This window comes from Engystomops pustulosus, chromosome 8 (genome assembly GCF_040894005.1).
Source record: "Engystomops pustulosus chromosome 8, aEngPut4.maternal, whole genome shotgun sequence".
Taxonomy (NCBI): Eukaryota; Metazoa; Chordata; class Amphibia; order Anura; family Leptodactylidae; genus Engystomops; species Engystomops pustulosus.
In genome coordinates this window covers 37,439,329-37,460,088 of record NC_092418.1, presented here as the reverse complement: position 1 = coordinate 37,460,088, position 20,760 = coordinate 37,439,329, and positions in this window count along the sequence as shown.

The following is a 20,760-nucleotide window of genomic DNA, read 5'->3' as shown; positions in this document are numbered from 1 at the left end:
TGATCTCATAGCCCCGGCTTCAATAGTGATTCAATTTAAAAGAATTTAAAGATCCAGACAACACAGAAAGCTGTCAATCACAACAGGTTAACTAGCTGTGAACCAGAGATAATGCTGCAGGAAAGAGACAGGTGTGGTTTAAAACAGCAAAGACAGCAAAACGTGCAGAAGAATAGAAAGGCATAAAAGTACAATCAGCCCCTCCTCAGCCACATACCACAAACAGATGATGACACTGACACAGGTGTTTCTTACATGTTTAGCAACTTTTGAAATAAGCAGTCGTACGAGAAACTTTGGGACATTCCAAAAAGGTGACTCCCTTGTCCACTTAATGTGACATGTCAGCTGAATTCCGTCTTACTAGAAAGGGAGAATCTCACTGAAATACTTTGCAGGGAGGAGGGTTTAGTCACAAGAGAAAATTCTACATCCAGTAGACTACAAATACATAGAGAGGGATACTGCAGTGATGATAATAACGCCTGGAAACACTACAAGTCATAGAATTGACAGAAACTGTGTTATTCCTCATGTTTACACATTGATTTTAAAAACACTTCCTAGACTGCCTTTTTGTTTCAGTCTCTGTCTAAGAAAGAGTTAATGGATGTTTATCATAAATTTACAGTAAAAATTATACCATTCAAAAAAATTATTCTATCAAAAACAGGCTCTAATCTATCAATTCCCACAGTAAAATCAAAAGCTCTTCTCTGCCTACTTGTTGAGTATGGAAAGACAATGGGGCAGATTTATCAAGCTGTCTGAAAGTCAGAATATTTCCAATTGCCCATGGCAACCAATCACAGCTCCCATTTAAAATATTCAAAGCTGAGCTGTGATTGGTTGCCATGGGCGACTGGAAATATTCTGACTTTCAGACTGCTTGATAAATCTGCCCCAATGAGTCTTTAAGGCCCAAGCCCTTTAAGGGTGAAATCAGGATAGTTGGGCTTTGATTTGCATAAAACTAAACCAAATAATTGCCATTATTTATTCTATTAGTTATGTATGAAACTTTTGGCTTTTTGAGACTTTTTGAGACTTGTCATTGTGATTGAGAACTTTTTTTGTGCCTAAAATTGTCTCCTTTCAGAGTTTTCCATTGTCTAATTTCCCGCAGTGTTCCCTGAGTTATCACCTGAATCCAGATGTGAAAGTTGCAACTTTTTTCAGAAATTGCAAAAAAGGTGCAAATTGTGGTGCAAATCTAAGGCTGCCCCTGACCAGGCGTAGAAATTAGCTTAGAACTGATTGCGACTAGAGATGAGCGAGCACTAAAATGCTCGGGTACTCGTTATTCGAGACAAACTTTTCCCGATGCTCGAGTGCTCGTTTCGAGTAACGAGCCCCATTGAAGTCAATGGGAGACTCGAGCATTTTTCAAGGGGACCAAGGCTCTGCACAGGGAAGCTTGGCCAAACACCTGGGAACCTCAGAAAAGGATGGAAACACCACGGAAATGGACAGGAAACAGCAGGGGCAGCATGCATGGATGCCTCTGAGGCTGCTTAATCGCACCATTATGCCAAAATTATGGGCAACAGCATGGCCATGACAGAGTGACAGAATGAAGCTAGATAGCATCTAAAACATCCAATAATTGACCCTGACACTATAGGGGACTTCATGCAGAGGCAGCGGCAGCAGCGGAAGGCTAGAGAGTGGCATGGCGACATACCCTAAATGGACTCAGGCTTCAAACCAATGGGTAGCAGAGAGGAACCAAAGAAGGTGAGCAAGAAGCGCTCAAATAATATTGGTACATGATAAAAGTTTGCCAGTATATTTTGTGGATTACACAGCAGGGTGGCGACAAAGTTAACATGGAAGCCATGAAAACAATCCAAAATTCTGCCTGACACAGCTCGTTTGATAAGGGGACGATGTATGGAGGCAGTGAACTAGTAGTAGATTAAAGGTACTGCAGTTAAAACTATGTTAGTTGGTTCTTGGCATGGAGCTGGCGCTCCGCTGCCAGGCGAGCTTTCGCCAATCCAAGCCCCTGTCTCTAGGCTACTCCCCAAACAGCACTTCTAAGAACCTTTCGGATAAGATCAAGTGTAGTAGCGTTCTTATAAGTTTGGGATATGGCGGGTGAGGGGAATGTAAACATCTGCGCAAGAAGCGCTGAAATAATATCCGTAAATGAAAAAAGTTTTCCAGTATATTTTGTGGCTTACACAGCAGGGTGGCGACAAAGTTAACAAGTTTGATGTGGAATGCCCTGCAATAGCTCTTGGGCGGTGTGCCTTTTATCACCTAGGCTCAGCAGTTTGAGCACCGCCTGCTGTCGCTTAGCAACGGCACTGCTGCTGTGCCTAGAGCTACCGAATGATGGCGCCATGCCCACGGATGGTAATTCGGAGGAGGAGGAGGTGGAGGAGGGGTGGGAGGATTTGGAGGTATAGTAGGCCTTTGAGACCTGGACCGAGGTAGGCCCCGCAATCCTCTGCGTCGGCAGTATATGACCAGCCCCAGGGTCAGACTCGGTCCCAGCCTGCACCAAGTTAAGTGTAGTAGCGCTCTTATAAGTTTGGGATATGGCGGGTGAGGGGAATGTAAACAGATGCGCAAGAAGCGCATGATGCGCATGGAGCTGGCGCTCCGCTGCTAGGCGAGCTTTCGCCAATCCAAGCCCCTGTCTCTAGGCTACTCCCCAAACAGCACTTCTAAGAACCTTTTGTATAAGATCAAGTGTAGTAGCGTTCTTATAAGTTTAGGATATGGCGGGTGAGGGGAATGTAAACAGATGCGCAAGAAGCGCATGATGCGCATGGAGCTGGCGCTCCGCTGCTAGGCGAGCTTTCGCCAATCCAAGCCCCTGTCTCTAGGCTACTCCCCAAACAACACTTCTAAGAACCTTTTGTATAAGATCAAGTGTAGTAGCGTTCTTATAAGTTTAGGATATGGCGGGTGAGGGGAATGTAAACAGATGCGCAAGAAGCGCTGAAATAATATCCGTAAATGGTAAAAGTTTGCCAGTGTATTTTGTGGATAACACAGCAGGGTGGCGACAAAGTTAACAACTTTGATGTGGAATCCATGAAAACAACCCAAATTTCGGCCTGACAAACCTCGTTTGATAAAGGGACGATGTATGGAGGCAGCTATATGGACGACTTTTGGAGGTAGCAATGGAGACAACGTGTGGAGGCTGCTATGGAGACAATTCAATTTGGATAGTGCCTGTATGTGGCAGTCCAAAAAAATTTTCAAACCAGAGGAGCAGGTAGGTGGCCCTCCAGAAAAATGGAAAAGATTGAGTGCCTGTATGTGGCAGTCCCAAAAAATTGTTTAAAACAGAGGACCGGAAAGGTGGCCCTCCAGAAAAATTGAATAGATTGAGTGCCTGTATGTGGCACTCCCAAAAATTGTTTAAAACAGAGGACCGTGTTGGTGGCCCTCCAGAAAAATTAAATGCATAAAGTACTATACCTAGAGCCAGTGGGCCCTGTCAAAAAACAGCCAGTTTCCTCTGCTTTACTGTAGAAAGAGGAGGAGAAGGAGGAAAATGAGGAGGAGGAGGAGTGGATAAATTATTCAGGTTGAGCTTCCTTCACCTGCTGGAGATTTGAAATTAGGAGAAATCCATGCTTTATTCATCTTGATAAGCGTCAGCCTGTCAGCGCTGTCAGTCGACAGGCGTGTACGCTTATCGGTGATGATGCCACCAGCTGCACTGAAAACCCGCTCTGACAAGACGCTAGCGGCAGGGCAGGCAAGAACCTCCAAGGCGTAGAGCGCCAGTTCGTGCCACATGTCCAGCTTTGAAACCCAGTAGTTGTAGGGAGCTGTGTGATCATTTAGGACGATGGTATGGTCAGCTACGTACTCCCTCACCATCTTTCTGTAAAGATCAGCCCTACTCTGCCGAGACTGGGGACAGGTGACAGTGTCTTGCTGGGGTGACATAAAGCTGGCAAAAGCCTTGTAAAGCATACCCTTGCCAGTGCTGGACAAGCTGCCTGCTCGCCTACTCTCCCTCGCTACTTGTCCCGCAGAACTACGCACTCTGCCGCTAGCGCTGTCAGAAGGGAAATACTGTTTCAGCTTGTGCACCAGGGCCTGCTGGTATTCATGCATTCTCACACTCCTTTCCTCTCCAGGGATGAGAGTGGAAAGATTTTGCTTGTACCGTGGGTCCAGGAGAGTGAACACCCAGTAATCGGTGCTGGAATAAATTCTTTGAACGCGAGGGTCACGGGATAGGCAGCCTAGCATGAAATCTGCCATATGCGCCAGAGTACCAACGCGTAAGAATTCACTCCCCTCACTGGCCTGACTGTCCATTTCCTCCTCCTCCAACTCCTCCAACTCCTCTTCTTCTGCCCATACACGCTCAACAGTGTAGGACTCAACAATGGTCCCCTCTTGTGTCTCGCCAACATTCTCCTCCTCTTCCTCCTCATCCTCCTCCACCTCCACCTCCTCCGATATGCGCTGAGAAACAGACCTAAGGGTGCTTTGGCTATCAACAAGGGAATCTTCTTCCCCTGTCTCTTGTGAGGAGCGCAAAGCTTCCGACTTCATGCTGACCAGAGAGTTTTTCAACAGGCCAAGCAGCGGGATGGTGAGGCTGATGATGGCGGCATCGCCACTGACCATCTGTGTTGACTCCTCAAAGTTACTCAGCACCTGACAGATATCAGACATCCACGTCCACTCCTCATTGTAGACTTGAGGAAGCTGACTGACCTGACTACCAGTTCTGGTGGAAGTTGACATCTGGCAGTCTACAATCGCTCGGCGCTGCTGGTAAACTCTGGATAACATGGTCAGTGTTGAATTCCACCTCGTGGGCACGTCGCACAACAGTCGGTGAGCGGGCAGTTGGAGGCGGCGCTGCGCTGCCCTGAGAGTGGCAGCATCTGTGCTGGACTTCCTGAAATGCGCACAGATGCGGCGCACCTTCGTGAGCAAATCAGACAGATTGGGGTATGTCTTGAGGAAACGCTGAACTATCAGATTTAACACATGGGCCAGGCATGGCACATGTGTCAGTCTGCCGAGTTGCAGAGCCGCCACCAGGTTACGGCCGTTGTCACACACAACCATGCCTGGCTTCAGGTTCAGCGGTGCCAGCCACAGATCAGTCTGCGCCGTGATGCCCTGTAATAGTTCTTGGGCGGTGTGCCTTTTATCGCCTAGGCTCAGCAGTTTGAGCACCGCCTGCTGTCGCTTAGCGACGGCACTGCTGCTGTGCCTAGAGCTACCGACTGATGGCGCCATGCCCACGGATGGTCGTTCGGAGGAGGAGGTGGAGGAGGGGTGGGAGGAGGAGGAGGCATAGTAGGCCTCAAACACCTGGACCGAGGTAGGCCCCGCAATCCTCGGCGTCGGCAGTATATGACCAGCCGCAGGGTCACACTCGGTCCCAGCCTCCACCAAGTTAACCCAATGTGCTGTCAGAGATATATAGTGGCCCTGCCCGGCAGCACTCGTCCACGTGTCCGTGGTCAGGTGGACCTTGTCAGAAACGGCGTTGGTCAGGGCACGGATTATGTTGTCTGACACGTGCTGGTGCAGGGCTGGGACGGCACATCGGGAAAAGTAGTGGCGGCTGGGGACCGAATACCGAGGGGCGGCCGCCGCCATGAGGCTGCGAAAGGCCTCGGTCTCTACTAGCCTATAGGGCAGCATCTCCAGGCTTAGCAATCTGGAGATGTGCACATTAAGGGCTTGGGCGTGCGGGTGGGTTGCACTATATTTGCGTTTCCGCTCCAGCGTCTGGGGTATGGAGAGCTGAACGCTGGTGGATGCTGTGGAGGATCGTGGAGGTGACGATGGGGTTTTTGTGGCAGGGTCCTGGGCAGGGGGCTGACTATCAGCTGACACAGGGGAAGGAGCAGTGGTGTGCACGGCCGGAGGTGAACGCGCTTGTTGCCACTGAGTGGGGTGTTTAGCATTCATATGCCTGCGCATACTGGTGGTAGTTAAGCTAGTAGTGGTGGAACCCCTGCTGATCCTGGTTTGGCAAATGTGGCACACCACAGTCCGTCGGTCATCCGGTGTTTCCTTAAAGAACCTCCAGACTTCTGAAAATCTAGCCCTCGCCGCAGGAGCCCTCGCCACGGGAGCTTCACTAGTTGACACATTTGGCGCTGATGCACCAGCTCTGGCCCTGCCTCTCCGTCTGGCCCCACCACTGCCTCTTCCAACCTGTTCTGGTCGAGGACTCTCCTCCGTCTCAGAAGCACTGTGTTCACCCGGCCTCTCAACCCAGCTTGGGTCTGTCACCTCATCATCCTCCGATCCCTCAGTCTGCTCCCCCCTCGGACTTCCTGCCCTGACAACAACTTCCCCACTGTCTGACAACCGTGTCTCCTCATCGTCGGACACCTCTTTACACACTTCTTCCACTACGTCAACAAGGTCATCATCACCCACAGACTGCGACTGGTGGAAAACCTGGGCATCGGAAAATTGCTCATCAGCAACCGGACAAGTGGTTTGTGACTGTGCGAAGGGTCCAGAAAACAGTTCCTCAGAGTATGCCGGTTCAAATGGCAAATTTTGCTGGGAGGGGGCAGACTGGGGGGGAGGAGGCTGAGGTGCAGGAGCTGGAGGAGTGCCGATTTCGGTGACATGGGTGGACTGCGTGGAAGACTGACTGGTGGACAAATTGCTCGAAGCATTGTCGGCAATCCACGACATCACCTGTTCGCACTGTTCTGGCCTCAACAGTGCTCTACCACGATTCCCAGTAACTTCAGACATGAACCTAGGGAGTGTAGCTCTGCGGCGTTCCCCTGCTCCCTCATAAGCAGGTGGTGTCTCACCCCGCCCAGGACCACGGCCTCTGACCCCTGCAGTAGTTGGACGCCCACGTCCCCGCCCTCGTCCTCTACCCCTAGCCCTCGGGTTAAACATTTTGAAAATGAGAGTTATAACTTGTATTTTTTTTTTAACTTTTTTTTTTTTTTTTGTTTTTTTTTTGTGTTTTTTAGTTTTTAAAACCAAACGATGCTATCCTATTGCTATGGCTATTTTCTAGCCAAGTATTACAGCACACTACTATGCCAGATGAGATGACGCTGAGTTATGAAAAAAATAAACGTAAAATAAAAAAGGAAATGGCAGACTGTGCCTAATTGAAATACAACCCCGGGCCCTAATAAATTTTCCCACTTCGGTCTTTGCGATGGATATGTGCGTCACTAAAACACAGTGGTCGCAAGTCTGACTCCAAATTGCTCCCAATTTGATAGTAGATGCACTGCAGCAAGTACAGCCACCAGCAGATCAACCAGAAATCAAATATATATAACGCTACTGTAGGCGTAAGTAAGCCGTTTGTATTCTCCTATGGCTATTTTCTAGCCAAGTATTACAGCACACTACTATGCCAGATGAGATGACGCTGAGTTATGAAAAAAATAAACGTAAAATAAAAAGAAACTGGCAGACTGTGCCTAATTGAAATACAACCCCGGGCCCTAATAAATTTTCCCACTTCGGTCTTTGCGATGGATATGTGCGTCACTAAAACACAGTGGTCGCAAGTCTGACTCCAAATTGCTCCCAATTTGATAGTAGATGCACTGCAGCAAGTACAGCCACCAGCAGATCAACCAGAAATCAAATATATATAACGCTACTGTAGGCGTAAGTAAGCCGTTTGTATTCTCCTATGGCTATTTTCTAGCCAAGTATTACAGCACACTACTATGCCAGATGAGATGACGCTGAGTTATGAAAAAAATAAACGTAAAATAAAAAGAAACTGGCAGACTGTGCCTAATTGAAATACAACCCCGGGCCCTAATAAATTTTCCCACTTCGGTCTTTGCGATGGATATGTGCGTCACTAAAACACAGTGGTCGCAAGTCTGACTCCAAATTGCTCCCAATTTGATAGTAGATGCACTGCAGCAACTACAGCCACCAGCAGATCAACCAGAAATCAAATATATATAACGCTACTGTAGGCGTAATTAAGACGTTTGTATTCTCCTATGGCTATTTTCTAGCCAAGTATTACAGCACACTACTATGCCAGATGAGATGACGCTGAGTTATGAAAAAAATAAACGTAAAATAAAAAGAAACTGGCAGACTGTGCCTAATTCTACTCAAACCCCTAATAAATTTTCCCACTTTGGTGTTTGAGGTGGATATGTGTGTCACTAAGAGCTAAACACAACGGTAGCAAGTCCCCCTGCTAATTCCTCACAATATGGTACTAGCTGCAAATAAAAAAAAAAAAAAAAAATAACGTTATTGTAGCCCTAAGAAGGGCTGTTGGGTTCTTTTAGAATCACTCCTGCCTAACAGTAAGCTAATAGAACACCCTAACGCTTTCCCTGAGCAGCAGCAGCTCTCTCCCTAGCGGCATCCAGACAGAGAATGATCCGAGCAGCGCGGGCAGCGGCTAGTCTATCCCAGGGTCACCTGATCTGGCCAGCCAACCACTGCTATCTACGTGTAAGGGTACCACGTCATGCTGGGTGGAGTGCAGAGTCTCCTGGCTTGTGATTGGCTCTGTTTCTGGCCGCCAAAAAGCAAAACGGCGGGAGCTGCCATTTTCTCGAGCGGGCGAAATACTCGTCCGAGCAACGAGCAGTTACGAGTACGCTAATGCTCGATCGAGCATCAAGCTCGGACGAGTATGTTCGCTCATCTCTAATTGCGACTTTTGGAAACTTTTTGCAACTTTTTTTTTAAAAAGTTGCAAATTCACTAAAGACAAAACACTACAAGCATCAGTAAGTAAAAATCACTAAGATACATCTAACCAACTGAAAAGCCAAGAAAAGTCCAAAAAACAGACAGACAAAGCTGGACTTATGACACATGTGTCCCAATGTCTTCTACCATCTTCTATTAGACATATGCAGCTGAAGAGTTTCATTGATTTGTAGTTGAGATTCAGTATGTGATCTCTTTAATACTCACCCACTCCTCATATAAAAGTCATCTCACAGGGAACATAACTTTCTGTAATCACTACTGTAAAAACGTAAATCTCCAAATCTCTTATGAATCAAAAGTTTGTCGTTCTTTTAATTGGTTGGTCTTGTTTTTTTGAAGACGGAGAACTTTCCCAGTTAGGTCATAATTAACATAAAAATGTGTTTGATGTAGCGAGCCTAAACGTAATTAGGAAGACCTCATTACAGTAGTGGGGCTCATAGGAAATTTGGATTTCTGAGTCTTAGATAAAAAACTGTTTGAACTAGTGTTTGTGAGATATGTAGTGGACCATCACAATAATACAGTAGTGCCATACATTTATGCTGTATGTTAGAGAGGGGAGGAAAGGGAATACCTTCTCCCGGTCTTGCCTAGGTCAATTAATAATTGATCGGAGGACACATCATATAGTTTACTCAGGTACTATAGTATATATTGTGTAAATATATACACATATATAAATATTGATATATTGAAGGGTCACATTGTAATGCTTGATATACGCAGGGGAAATAGTATAGCATGTTTATGAGGTGTACATTTGTTTGTGGCGTCAGTCGTGTTGAGGGGGAGCAGAATGTGGATATCTATCTATTATCCAGGTGCCCTTATACAGATAGAGACTGTGGTATCTTTAATGCAGTGTGGAGATATGCTCATGTCACCTGTGATGTACTATGATAATTCTCATTAGTACTGTAGCCACTGACTAACCACCTCCAGTGTCAATGAGAAATCTCCCTTGTGTATGTGCTGTGATCCCAGAGAAGGGGTGCGGGATGGATATTGCAATCAGTTATTATTGTTGATAGCATTTGGTAATTGGCATCTTTATAGCAGGGGGCGGAGGTATAGCAGAGCTGAGAGTGTCATTTTGTTTTATATCCATCTTATAGATCTCATCATTTCTCATCTCTGATTTCTCTCCTCTCTCATTTTCTATGCGTCAGATAGAAAAATGAAAGAGAAAGCTAAATGAAAGTGTATATAAACCTGTACCCTGATAATCCAAGCACATAGTCAGCTCATAGCATATCACAGCACTAGAGGGATCATGAAGTGTCTACTTAAAGAGTCCCCACACACACTCTGGAATCTTACACTGACCATCACTAACCTAAAACTGCAATAAAACTGAGGAAAAATTGTAAAGTAAGGAGTTAAAAACTTTCTTAAAATGTGAGAACTTTCTTTTATGGACAAACCCCTTTAACAGCGTCACAGCCTTTTTTTGTTCATTTGTCACTAAACATCTATTGTAAAATGAAAGTGGTAATGAGGCTATTCTTATCCCCTTTCTGTCAATAGGCTTTGCCAGGAATGATCATCAGCTGGACATGTCCAGTACATGTGCTAATAGTTTCATATAGGCAAATAAAGGGTCTCCACAAGACCACATTGTAAAAAATTGTCATGGGCAGCCAGGGCCGCCATCGGGGGGGGGGGGGGGGGGGTTCGGGGTGACTGTGTTCAGGGGGCCCTCCACCCTTCCCAGGTGCAGAGAACTCACTGTACACACTGGGCTGGATTATCACTCTGTGGGGGGCCCACAAAATTTGCCAATCTGGGGTCCCAAACTTCCTACTGGTGGCCCTGTAGCATGTAGACATACGCAGGCGTCCAAAACAATAGAAGACGGGCACTACCTTATCAAAAGTGTCCATGCATCAAGTGGAGATATGAACATGCAAAGAAACAGTAAGATGCATATAATGGTCCAGAAAAAATAAGCAAAAAAAGTATATAGAAAAAATCATATAAAAATGTACAGGACAAAGATAAGAACAGATAAGATAAAAGTCCCAATACCAGCCCTACATCATCAGATACAGACCTGAGGAAGCACCTAAGGAAGGTGTGAAACGCATCGGGTCAGATTTACTTACCTGGTCCATTTGCGATCCAGCGGCGCGTTCTCTGCGGTGGATTCGGGTCCGGCTGGGATTCACTAAGGCAGTTCCTCCGAGATCCACCAGGTTGCGCTGCTGCGCTGAAGTTCCCCGAGGCCCGCCGGAATGCACTGAAGTCTGCCGGCCTATTCCTGGTGAAGGTAAGCCCGAATCCGTCAGGTTTTGTTCGGCCATGCCCCCCGATTTCTGTCGCGTGCATGCCAGCGCCGATGCGCCACAATCCGATCACGTGCGCCAAAATCCCGGGGCAATACAGGGAAAATCAGTGCAAATCGGAAATATTCGGGTAACTCGTTGGGAAAATGCGAATCGGGCCCCTAGTAAATGACCCCTATTGTCTTGTTTTTACTTGTCCCCTGGAAATAAAGGGATCCTACTTTGAATGAATAGAACGTGCCAGCGCCATTCGTATACATCCTTTTTTTCCCAATAGCTGTGCGCCACGCCATGCGATGCACCACTGTTCACTTGGCAAGATAAGATCTCAGCAGAGCTCACTTACCCCTCTCTCTGCCCATCCATCCATTGTTGCTCAGACCTATTTTAGGGTATTGTACCATGTTGTCACAGTTGTAGGCATGAATTCATTTGCTTTATTTTTAGTCCATGACTAGCTTGACCATGGCTGTAGGACATGCAGTAACTTACAGACTTTTCGTATACAAAAACATTTTGTTTCTTTGTGCATTCAGTCCAGCAGAGGTGGCCTTATCCAAGGACAGAGTCTTGATTCTAGGCGACCATATGACTACATTAACTTCACACAGGTACATTTTTTAACAACATCTACTTGAAGAAATGTATGTATAAGGCAGATTAATTAAATTGAATGTGAATGCCCCTTTAACCCCTTAAGGATTCAGCCATTTTATAGCTTAAGGCTCAGCCCCATTTTTTGTATTCTGACATGCATCGCTTTATATGGTTATAATTTTTAAATATGCATAGGCTGACACTGTGCCTTTAAGATGTCGTCATAGATGGCATCTTAATGGCACTGCCTTCAGCAACGACCGTCGCCCCCTGAAGATGTCGTGCTGGGAGGGAGGGCAATCGTGGTGGAAGAACCCCCAAAGGCAAGTTAAATGCCGCTGTCGTGCTGACCACGGGTGTTACTCGGGTTTGTAGATTACCACTGACACTCCGCGACTCCCGATGCTGCTACAGCTCCAGTGCCGAGCGCTAAGCACTTAAGGACACCGACTTACAGAGAATCCCTAGTTACAGACGGAACTCTTTGACCACTGTGACTTCTAGTGAAGCTCTCTGGGTGCAGATACTTTACTGTACATTAGCCCCAAGATGCATTGAACAACTGTAAGAGTTTTCAATGGTGTCTACAATGGAGCTTTATCGTTAATCCCTGTTCCCATGACAACCCAAATTTTCTCAAAATCCAGTTTTCACAGAGACAAAAAATATTTAGCTGGAGATACAATTACAAATATAGTTCCAACCTTTATAAAAAATACCTGAACTGAGTTATTTTCTGTCTGAAACTCCCAGATGAAAGTAAAAAATGTTTTATGACCTAAACACACACCCACCATTCTACCAACCATGATAAGGTATATTTACATTTAATAATTTGGTATTTCTTTTTACTTGTGCAAGACTGTAGCAAAATGTCTAGAGATGAGCGAACATGCTCGTCCGAGCTTGATGCTCGGTCGAGCATTAGGGTACTCGAAACTGCTCGTTACTCGGACGAATACTTCGCCCGCTCGAGAAAATGGCAGCTCCCGCCGTTTTGCTTTTTGGCGGCCAGAAACAGAGCCAATCACAAGCCAGGAGACTCTGCACTCCACCCAGCATGACGTGGTACCCTTACACGTCGATAGCAGTGGTTGGCTGGCCAGATCAGGTGACCCTGGGATAGACTAGCCGCTGGCCGCGCTGCTCGGATCATTCTGTGTCTGGATGCCGCTAGGGAGAGAGCTGCTGCTGGTCAGGGAAAGCGTTAGGGTGTTCTATTAGCTTACTGTTAGGCAGGAGTGATTCTCAAAGAACCCAACAGCCCTTCTTAGGGCTACAATAACGTTCTACTTTTTTATTTTAATTTGCATCTTTTACCATTTTGTGAGGAATTAGCAGGGGGACTTGCTACCGTTGTGTTTAGCTCTTAGTGGCACACATATCCATAGCAAAGACCGAAGTGGGAAAATTCAGTAGGGGTTGGATTTCTATTAGGCAATAACTCAGTGTCATCTCATCTGGCATAGTAGTGTGCTTCCTTTGATACTTGGCTAGAAAATAGCCATAGGAGAATACAAACAGCTTCTTGAAGCCTACAGTAGCGTTCTATATATTTGATTTCTGGTTGATCTGCTGGTGGCTGTAGTTTCTGCAGTGCATGTACTTGCCAATTCTGAGCAATTTGTAGTGAGACTTGCGACCGCTGTGTTCTGCGCTTAGTGGCGCACATATCCATAGCAAAGGCCGAAGTGGCAAAATTCAGTAGGGGTTGGATTTCTATTAGGCAATAACTCAGTGTCATCTCATCTGGCATAGTAGTGTGCTTCCTTTGATACTTGGCTAGAAAATAGCCAGAGGAGAATACAAACAGCTTCTTGAAGCCTACAGTAGCGTTCTATATATTTGATTTCTGGTTGATCTGCTGGTGGCTGTAGTTTCTGCAGTGCATGTACTTGCCAATTCTGAGCAATTTGTAGTGAGACTTGCGACCGCTGTGTTCTGCGCTTAGTGGCGCACATATCCATAGCAAAGGCCGAAGTGGCAAAATTCAGTAGGGGTTGGATTTCTATTAGGCAATAACTCAGTGTCATCTCATCTGGCATAGTAGTGTGCTTCCTTTGATACTTGGCTAGAAAATAGCCATAGGAGAATACAAACAGCTTCTTGAAGCCTACAGTAGCGTTCTATATATTTGATTTCTGGTTGATCTGCTGGTGGCTGTAGTTTCTGCAGTGCATGTACTTGCCAATTCTGAGCAATTTGTAGTGAGACTTGCGACCGCTGTGTTCTGCGCTTAGTGGCGCACATATCCATAGCAAAGGCCGAAGTGGCAAAATTCAGTAGGGGTTGGATTTCTATTAGGCAATAACTCAGTGTCATCTCATCTGGCATAGTAGTGTGCTTCCTTTGATACTTGGCTAGAAAATAGCCATAGGAGAATACAAACAGCTTCTTGAAGCCTACAGTAGCGTTCTATATATTTGATTTCTGGTTGATCTGCTGGTGGCTGTAGTTTCTGCAGTGCATGTACTTGCCAATTCTGAGCAATTTGTAGTGAGACTTGCGACCGCTGTGTTCTGCGCTTAGTGGCGCACATATCCATAGCAAAGGCCGAAGTGGCAAAATTCAGTAGGGGTTGGATTTCTATTAGGCAATAACTCAGTGTCATCTCATCTGGCATAGTAGTGTGCTTCCTTTGATACTTGGCTAGAAAATAGCCATAGGAGAATACAAACAGCTTCTTGAAGCCTACAGTAGCGTTCTATATATTTGATTTCTGGTTGATCTGCTGGTGGCTGTAGTTTCTGCAGTGCATGTACTTGCCAATTCTGAGCAATTTGTAGTGAGACTTGCGACCGCTGTGTTCTGCGCTTAGTGGCGCACATATCCATAGCAAAGGCCGAAGTGGCAAAATTCAGTAGGGGTTGGATTTCTATTAGGCAATAACTCAGTGTCATCTCATCTGGCATAGTAGTGTGCTTCCTTTGATACTTGGCTAGAAAATAGCCATAGCAATAGGATAGGATTGTTTGGTTTTAAAAACTCAAAAAAAAACAAAAAACACAAAAAAAAAAAAAAAAACACAAAAAAACACCAAAAAAAACAAAAAGAAGTAAAAAAAAAAAAAAAGTTATAACTCTCATTTTAAAAATGTTTAACCCGAGGGCTAGGGGTAGAGGACGAGGGCGGGGACGTGGGCGTCCAACTACTGCAGGGGTCAGAGGCCGTGGTCCTGGGCGGGGTGAGACACCACCTGCTGATGAGGGAGCAGGGGAACGCCGCAGAGCTACACTCCCTAGGTTCATGTCTGAAGTTACTGGGACTCGTGGTAGAGCACTGTTGAGGCCAGAACAGTGCGAACAGGTGATGTCGTGGATTGCTGACAATGCTTCGAGCAATTTGTCCACCACCAGTCAGTCTTCCACGCAGTCCACCCATGTCACCGAAATCCCCACTCCTCCAGCTCCTGCACCTCAGCCTCCTCCCCCCCAGTCTGCCCCCTCCCAGGAAAATTTGGCATTTGAACCGGCATACTCTGAGGAACTGTTTTCTGGACCCTTCCCACAGTCACAAACCACTTGTCCGGTTGCTGCTGAGCAATTTTCCGATGCCCAGGTTTTCCACCAGTCACAGTCTGTGGGTGATGATGACCTTCTTGACGTAGTGGAAGTGTGTAAAGAGGTGTCCGACGATGAGGAGACACGGTTGTCAGACAGTGGGGAAGTTGTTGTCAGGGCAGGAAGTCCGAGGGGGGAGCAGACTGAGGGATCGGAGGATGATGAGGTGACAGACCCAAGCTGGGTTGAGAGGCCGGGTGAACACAGTGCTTCTGAGACGGAGGAGAGTCCTCGACCTGAACAGGTTGGAAGAGGCAGTGGTGGGGCCAGACGGAGAGGCAGGGCCAGAGCTGGTGCATCAGCGCCACTGTCAACTAGTGAAGCTCCCGTGGTGAGGGCTCTTGCGGCGAGGGCTAGATCTTCAGAAGTGTGGAGGTTCTTTAAGGAAACACCGGATGACCGACGGACTGTGGTGTGCAACATTTGCCAAACCAGGCTCAGCAGGGGTTCCACCACTACTAGCTTAACTACCACCAGTATGCGCAGGCATATGAATGCTAAGCACCCCACTCAGTGGCAACAAGCCCGTTCACCTCCGGCCGTGCACACCACTGCTCCTTCCCCTGTGTCAGCTGCTAGTCAGCCCCCTGCCCAGGACCCTGGCACAAAAACCCCATCGTCGCCTCCACGATCCTCCACAGCATCCACCAGCGTTCAGCTCTCCATACCCCAGACGCTGGAGCGGAAACGCAAATATAGTGCAACCCACCCGCACGCCCAAGCCCTTAATGTGCACATCTCCAGATTGCTTAGCCTGGAGATGCTGCCCTATAGGCTAGTAGAGACCGAGGCCTTTCGCAACCTCATGGCGGCGGCCGCCCCTCGGTATTCGGTCCCCAGCCGCCACTACTTTTCCCGATGTGCCGTCCCAGCCCTGCACCAGCACGTGTCAGACAACATCATCCGTGCCCTGACCAACGCCGTTTCTGACAAGGTCCACCTGACCACGGACACGTGGACGAGTGCTGCCGGGCAGGGCCACTATATATCGCTGACGGCACATTGGGTTAACTTGGTGTCGGCTGGGACCGAGTCTGACCCTGGGGCTGCTCATATACTGCCGACGCCGAGGATTGCGGGGCCTACCTCGGTCCAGGTGTTTCAGGCCTACTATGCCTCCTCCTCCTCCCACCCCTCCTCCACCTCCTCCTCCGAACTACCATCCGTGGGCACGGCGCCATCAGTCGGTAGCTCTAGGCACAGCAGCAGTGCCGTCGCTAAGCGACAGCAGGCGGTGCTCAAACTGCTGAGCCTAGGCGACAAAAGGCACACCGCCCAAGAGCTATTACAGGGCATCACGGCGCAGACTGATCTGTGGCTGGCACCGCTGAACCTCAAGCCGGGAATGGTTGTGTGTGACAACGGCCGTAACCTGGTGGCGGCTCTGCAACTCGGCAGACTGACACATGTGCCATGCCTGGCCCATGTGTTAAATCTGATAGTGCAGCGTTTCCTCAAGACATACCCCAATCTGTCTGATTTGCTCACGAAGGTGCGCCGCATCTGTGCGCATTTCAGGAAGTCCAGCCCAGATGCTGCCACTCTCAGGGCAGCGCAGCGCCGCCTCCAACTGCCCGCTCACCGACTGTTGTGCGACGTGCCCACGAGGTGGAATTCAACACTGACCATGTTATCCAGAGTTTACCAGCAGCGCAGAGCGATTGTAGACTGCAAGATGTCAACTTCCACCAGAACTGGTAGTCAGGTCAGTCAGCTTCCTCAAGTCTACAATGAGGAGTGGACGTGGATGTCTGATATCTGTCAGGTGCTGAGTAACTTTGAGGAGTCAACACAGATGGTCAGTGGCGATGCCGCCATCATCAGCCTCACCATCCCGCTGCTTGGCCTGTTGAAAAACTCTCTGGTCAGCATGAAGTCGGAAGCTTTGCGCTCGTCACAAGAGACGGGGGAAGAATATTCCCTTGTTGATAGCCAAAGCACCCTGAGGTCTGTTTCTCAGCGCATATCGGAGGAGGTGGAGGTGGAGGAGGATGAGGAGGAAGAGGAGGAGAATGTTGGCGAGACACAAGAGGGGACCATTGTTGAGTCCTTCACTGTTCAGCGTGTATGGGCAGAAGAAGAGGAGTTGGAGGAGTTGGAGGAGGAGGAAATGGACAGTCAGGCCAGTGAGGGGAGTGAATTCTTACGCGTTGGTACTCTGGCGCATATGGCAGATTTCATGCTAGGCTGCCTATCCCGTGACCCTCGCGTTCAAAGAATTTATTCCAGCACCGATTACTGGGTGTTCACTCTCCTGGACCCACGGTACAAGCAAAATCTTCCCACTCTCATCCCTGGAGAGGAAAGGAGTGTGAGAATGCATGAATACCAGCAGGCCCTGGTGCACAAGCTGAAACAGTATTTCCCTTCTGACAGCGCTAGCGGCAGAGTGCGTAGTTCTGCGGGACAAGTAGCGAGGGAGAGTAGGCGAGCAGGCAGCTTGTCCAGCACTGGCAAGGGTACGCTTTACAAGGCTTTTGCCAGCTTTATGTCACCCCAGCAAGACACTGTCACCTGTCCCCAGTCTCGGCAGAGTAGGGCTGATCTTTACAGAAAGATGGTGAGGGAGTACGTAGCTGACCATACCATCGTCCTAAATGATCACACAGCTCCCTACAACTACTGGGTTTCAAAGCTGGACATGTGGCACGAACTGGCGCTGTACGCCTTGGAGGTTCTTGCCTGCCCTGCCGCTAGCGTCTTGTCCGAGCGGGTTTTCAGTGCAGCTGGTGGCATCATCACCGATAAGCGTACACGCCTGTCGACTGACAGCGCTGACAGGCTGACGCTTATTAAAATGAATAAAGGCTGGATTTCTCAGAATTTCCAATCTCCACCAGGTGAAGGAAGCTCAACCTGAATAATTGATCCACTCCTCCTCCTCCTCCTCATTTTCCTCCTTCTCCTCCTCTTTGTACAGTAAAGCAGAGGAAAATGGCTATTTTTTGACAGGGCCCACTGGCTCTTGCTATAGTACTTCATGCATTTAATTTTTCTGGAGGGCCACCTACCCGGTCCTCTGTTTGAAACAATTTTTGTGAGTGCCACATACAGGCACTCAATCTATTCCATTTTTCTGGAGGGCCACCTACCCGGTCCTCTGTTTTAAAAAATTTTTGGGACTGCCACATACAGGCACTCAATCTATTCCATTTTACTGCAGGGCCACCTACCTGCTCCTCTGGTTTGAACAATTTTTGGGACTGCCACATACAGGCACTCAATCTATTCCATTTTACTGGAGGGCCACCTACCTGCTCCTCTGGTTTGAAACATTTTTGGGACTGCCACATACAGGCACTCAATCTATTCCATTTTACTGCAGGGCCACCTACCTGCTCCTCTGGTTTGAACAATTTTTGGGACTGCCACATACAGGCACTCAATCTATTCCATTTTACTGCAGGGCCACCTACCTGCTCCTCTGGTTTGAACAATTTTTGGGACTGCCACATACAGGCACTCAATCTATTCCATTTTACTGGAGGGCCACCTACCTGCTCCTCTGGTTTGAAACATTTTTGGGACTGCCACATACAGGCACTCAATCTATTCCATTTTACTGCAGGGCCACCTACCTGCTCCTCTGGTTTGAACAATTTTTGGGACTGCCACATACAGGCACTCAATCTATTCCATTTTACTGCAGGGCCACCTACCTGCTCCTCTGGTTTGAAACATTTTTGTGAGTGCCACATACAGGCACTCAATCTATTCCATTTTACTGCAGGGCCACCTACCTGCTCCTCTGGTTTGAACAATTTTTGGGACTGCCACATACAGGCACTCAATCTATTCCATTTTACTGCAGGGCCACCTACCTGCTCCTCTGGTTTGAACAATTTTTGGGACTGCCACATACAGGCACTCAATCTATTCCATTTTACTGGAGGGCCACCTACCTGCTCCTCTGGTTTGAAACATTTTTGGGACTGCCACATACAGGCACTCAATCTATCCCATTTTACTGGAGGGCCACCTACCTGCTCCTCTGGTTTGAAAAATGTTTGGGACTGCCACATACAGGCACTATCCAAATTAAATTGTCTCCATAGCAGCCTCCACACGTTGTCTCCATTGCTACCTCCAAAAGTCGTCCATATAGCTGCCTCCATACATCGTCCCTTTATCAAACGAGGTGTGTCAGGCAGAAATTTGGGTTGTTTTCATGGATTCCACATCAAAGTTGTTAACTTTGTCGCCACCCTGCTGTGTTATCCACAAAATATACTGGCAAACTTTTACCATTTAGGGATATTATTTCAGCGCTTCTTGCGCATCTGTTTACATTCCCCTCACCCGGCATATCCTAAACTTATAAGAACGCTACTACACTTGATCTTATACAAAAGGTTCTTAGAAGTGCTGTTTGGGGAGTAGCCTAGAGACAGGGGCTTGGATTGGCGAAAGCTCGCCTGGCAGCGGAACGCCAGCTCCATGCGCATCATGCGCTTCTTGCGCATCTGTTTACATTCCCCTCACCCGCCATATCCCAAACTTATAAGAACGCTACTACACTTAACTTGGTGCAGGCTGGGACCGAGTCTGACCCTGGGGCTGGTCATATACTGCCGACGCAGAGAATTGCGGGGCCTACCTCGGTCCAGGTCTCAAAGGCCTACTATACCTCCTCCCACCCCTCCTCCACCTCCTCCTCCTCCGAATTACCATCCGTGGGCATGGCGCCATCAGTCGGTAGCTCTAGGCACAGCAGCAGTGCCGTCGCTAAGCGACAGCAGGCGGTGCTGAAACTGCTGAGCCTAGGCGATAAAAGGCACACCGCCCAAGAGCTATTACAGGGCATTCCACATCAAAGTTGTTAACTTTGTCGCCACCCTGCTGTGTAATCCCCAAAATATACTTGCAAACTTTTACCATTTAGGGATATTATTTCAGCGCTTCTTGCGCATCTGTTTACATTCCCCTCACCCGCCATATCCTAAACTTATAAGAACGCTACTACACTTGATCTTATACAAAAGGTTCTTAGAAGTGCTGTTTGGGGAGTAGCCTATAGACAGGGGCTTGGATTGGCGAAAGCTCGCCTGGCAGCGGAGCGCCAGCTCCATGCCAAGATCCAACTAACATAGTTTTAACTGCAGCACCTTTAATCTACTACTAGTTCACTGTCTCCATACATGGTCCCCTTATCAAACGAGCTGTGTCAGGCAGAATTTTGGGTTGTTTTCATGGCTTCCATGTTAACTTTGTCGCCACCCTGCTGTGTAATCCACAAAATATACTGGCAAACTTTTATCATGTACCGATATTATTTGAGCGCTTCTTGCTCACCTCCTTTGGTTCCTCTCTGCCACCCATTGGTTTGAAGCCTGAGTCCATTTAGGGTATGTCGCCATGACACTCTCTAGCCTGCTGCCGCTGCCTCTGCATGCCGTCCCCTATAGTGTCAGGGTCAATTATTGGATGTTTTAGATGCTATCTAGCTTCATTCTGTCACTCTGTCATGGCCATGCTGTTGCCCATAATTTTGGCATAATGGTGCGATTATGCAGCCTCAGAGGCATCCATGCATGCTGCCCCTGCTGTTTCCTGTCCATTTCCGTGGTGTTTCCATCCTTTTCTGAGGTTCCCAGGTGTTTGGCCAAGCTTCCCTGTGC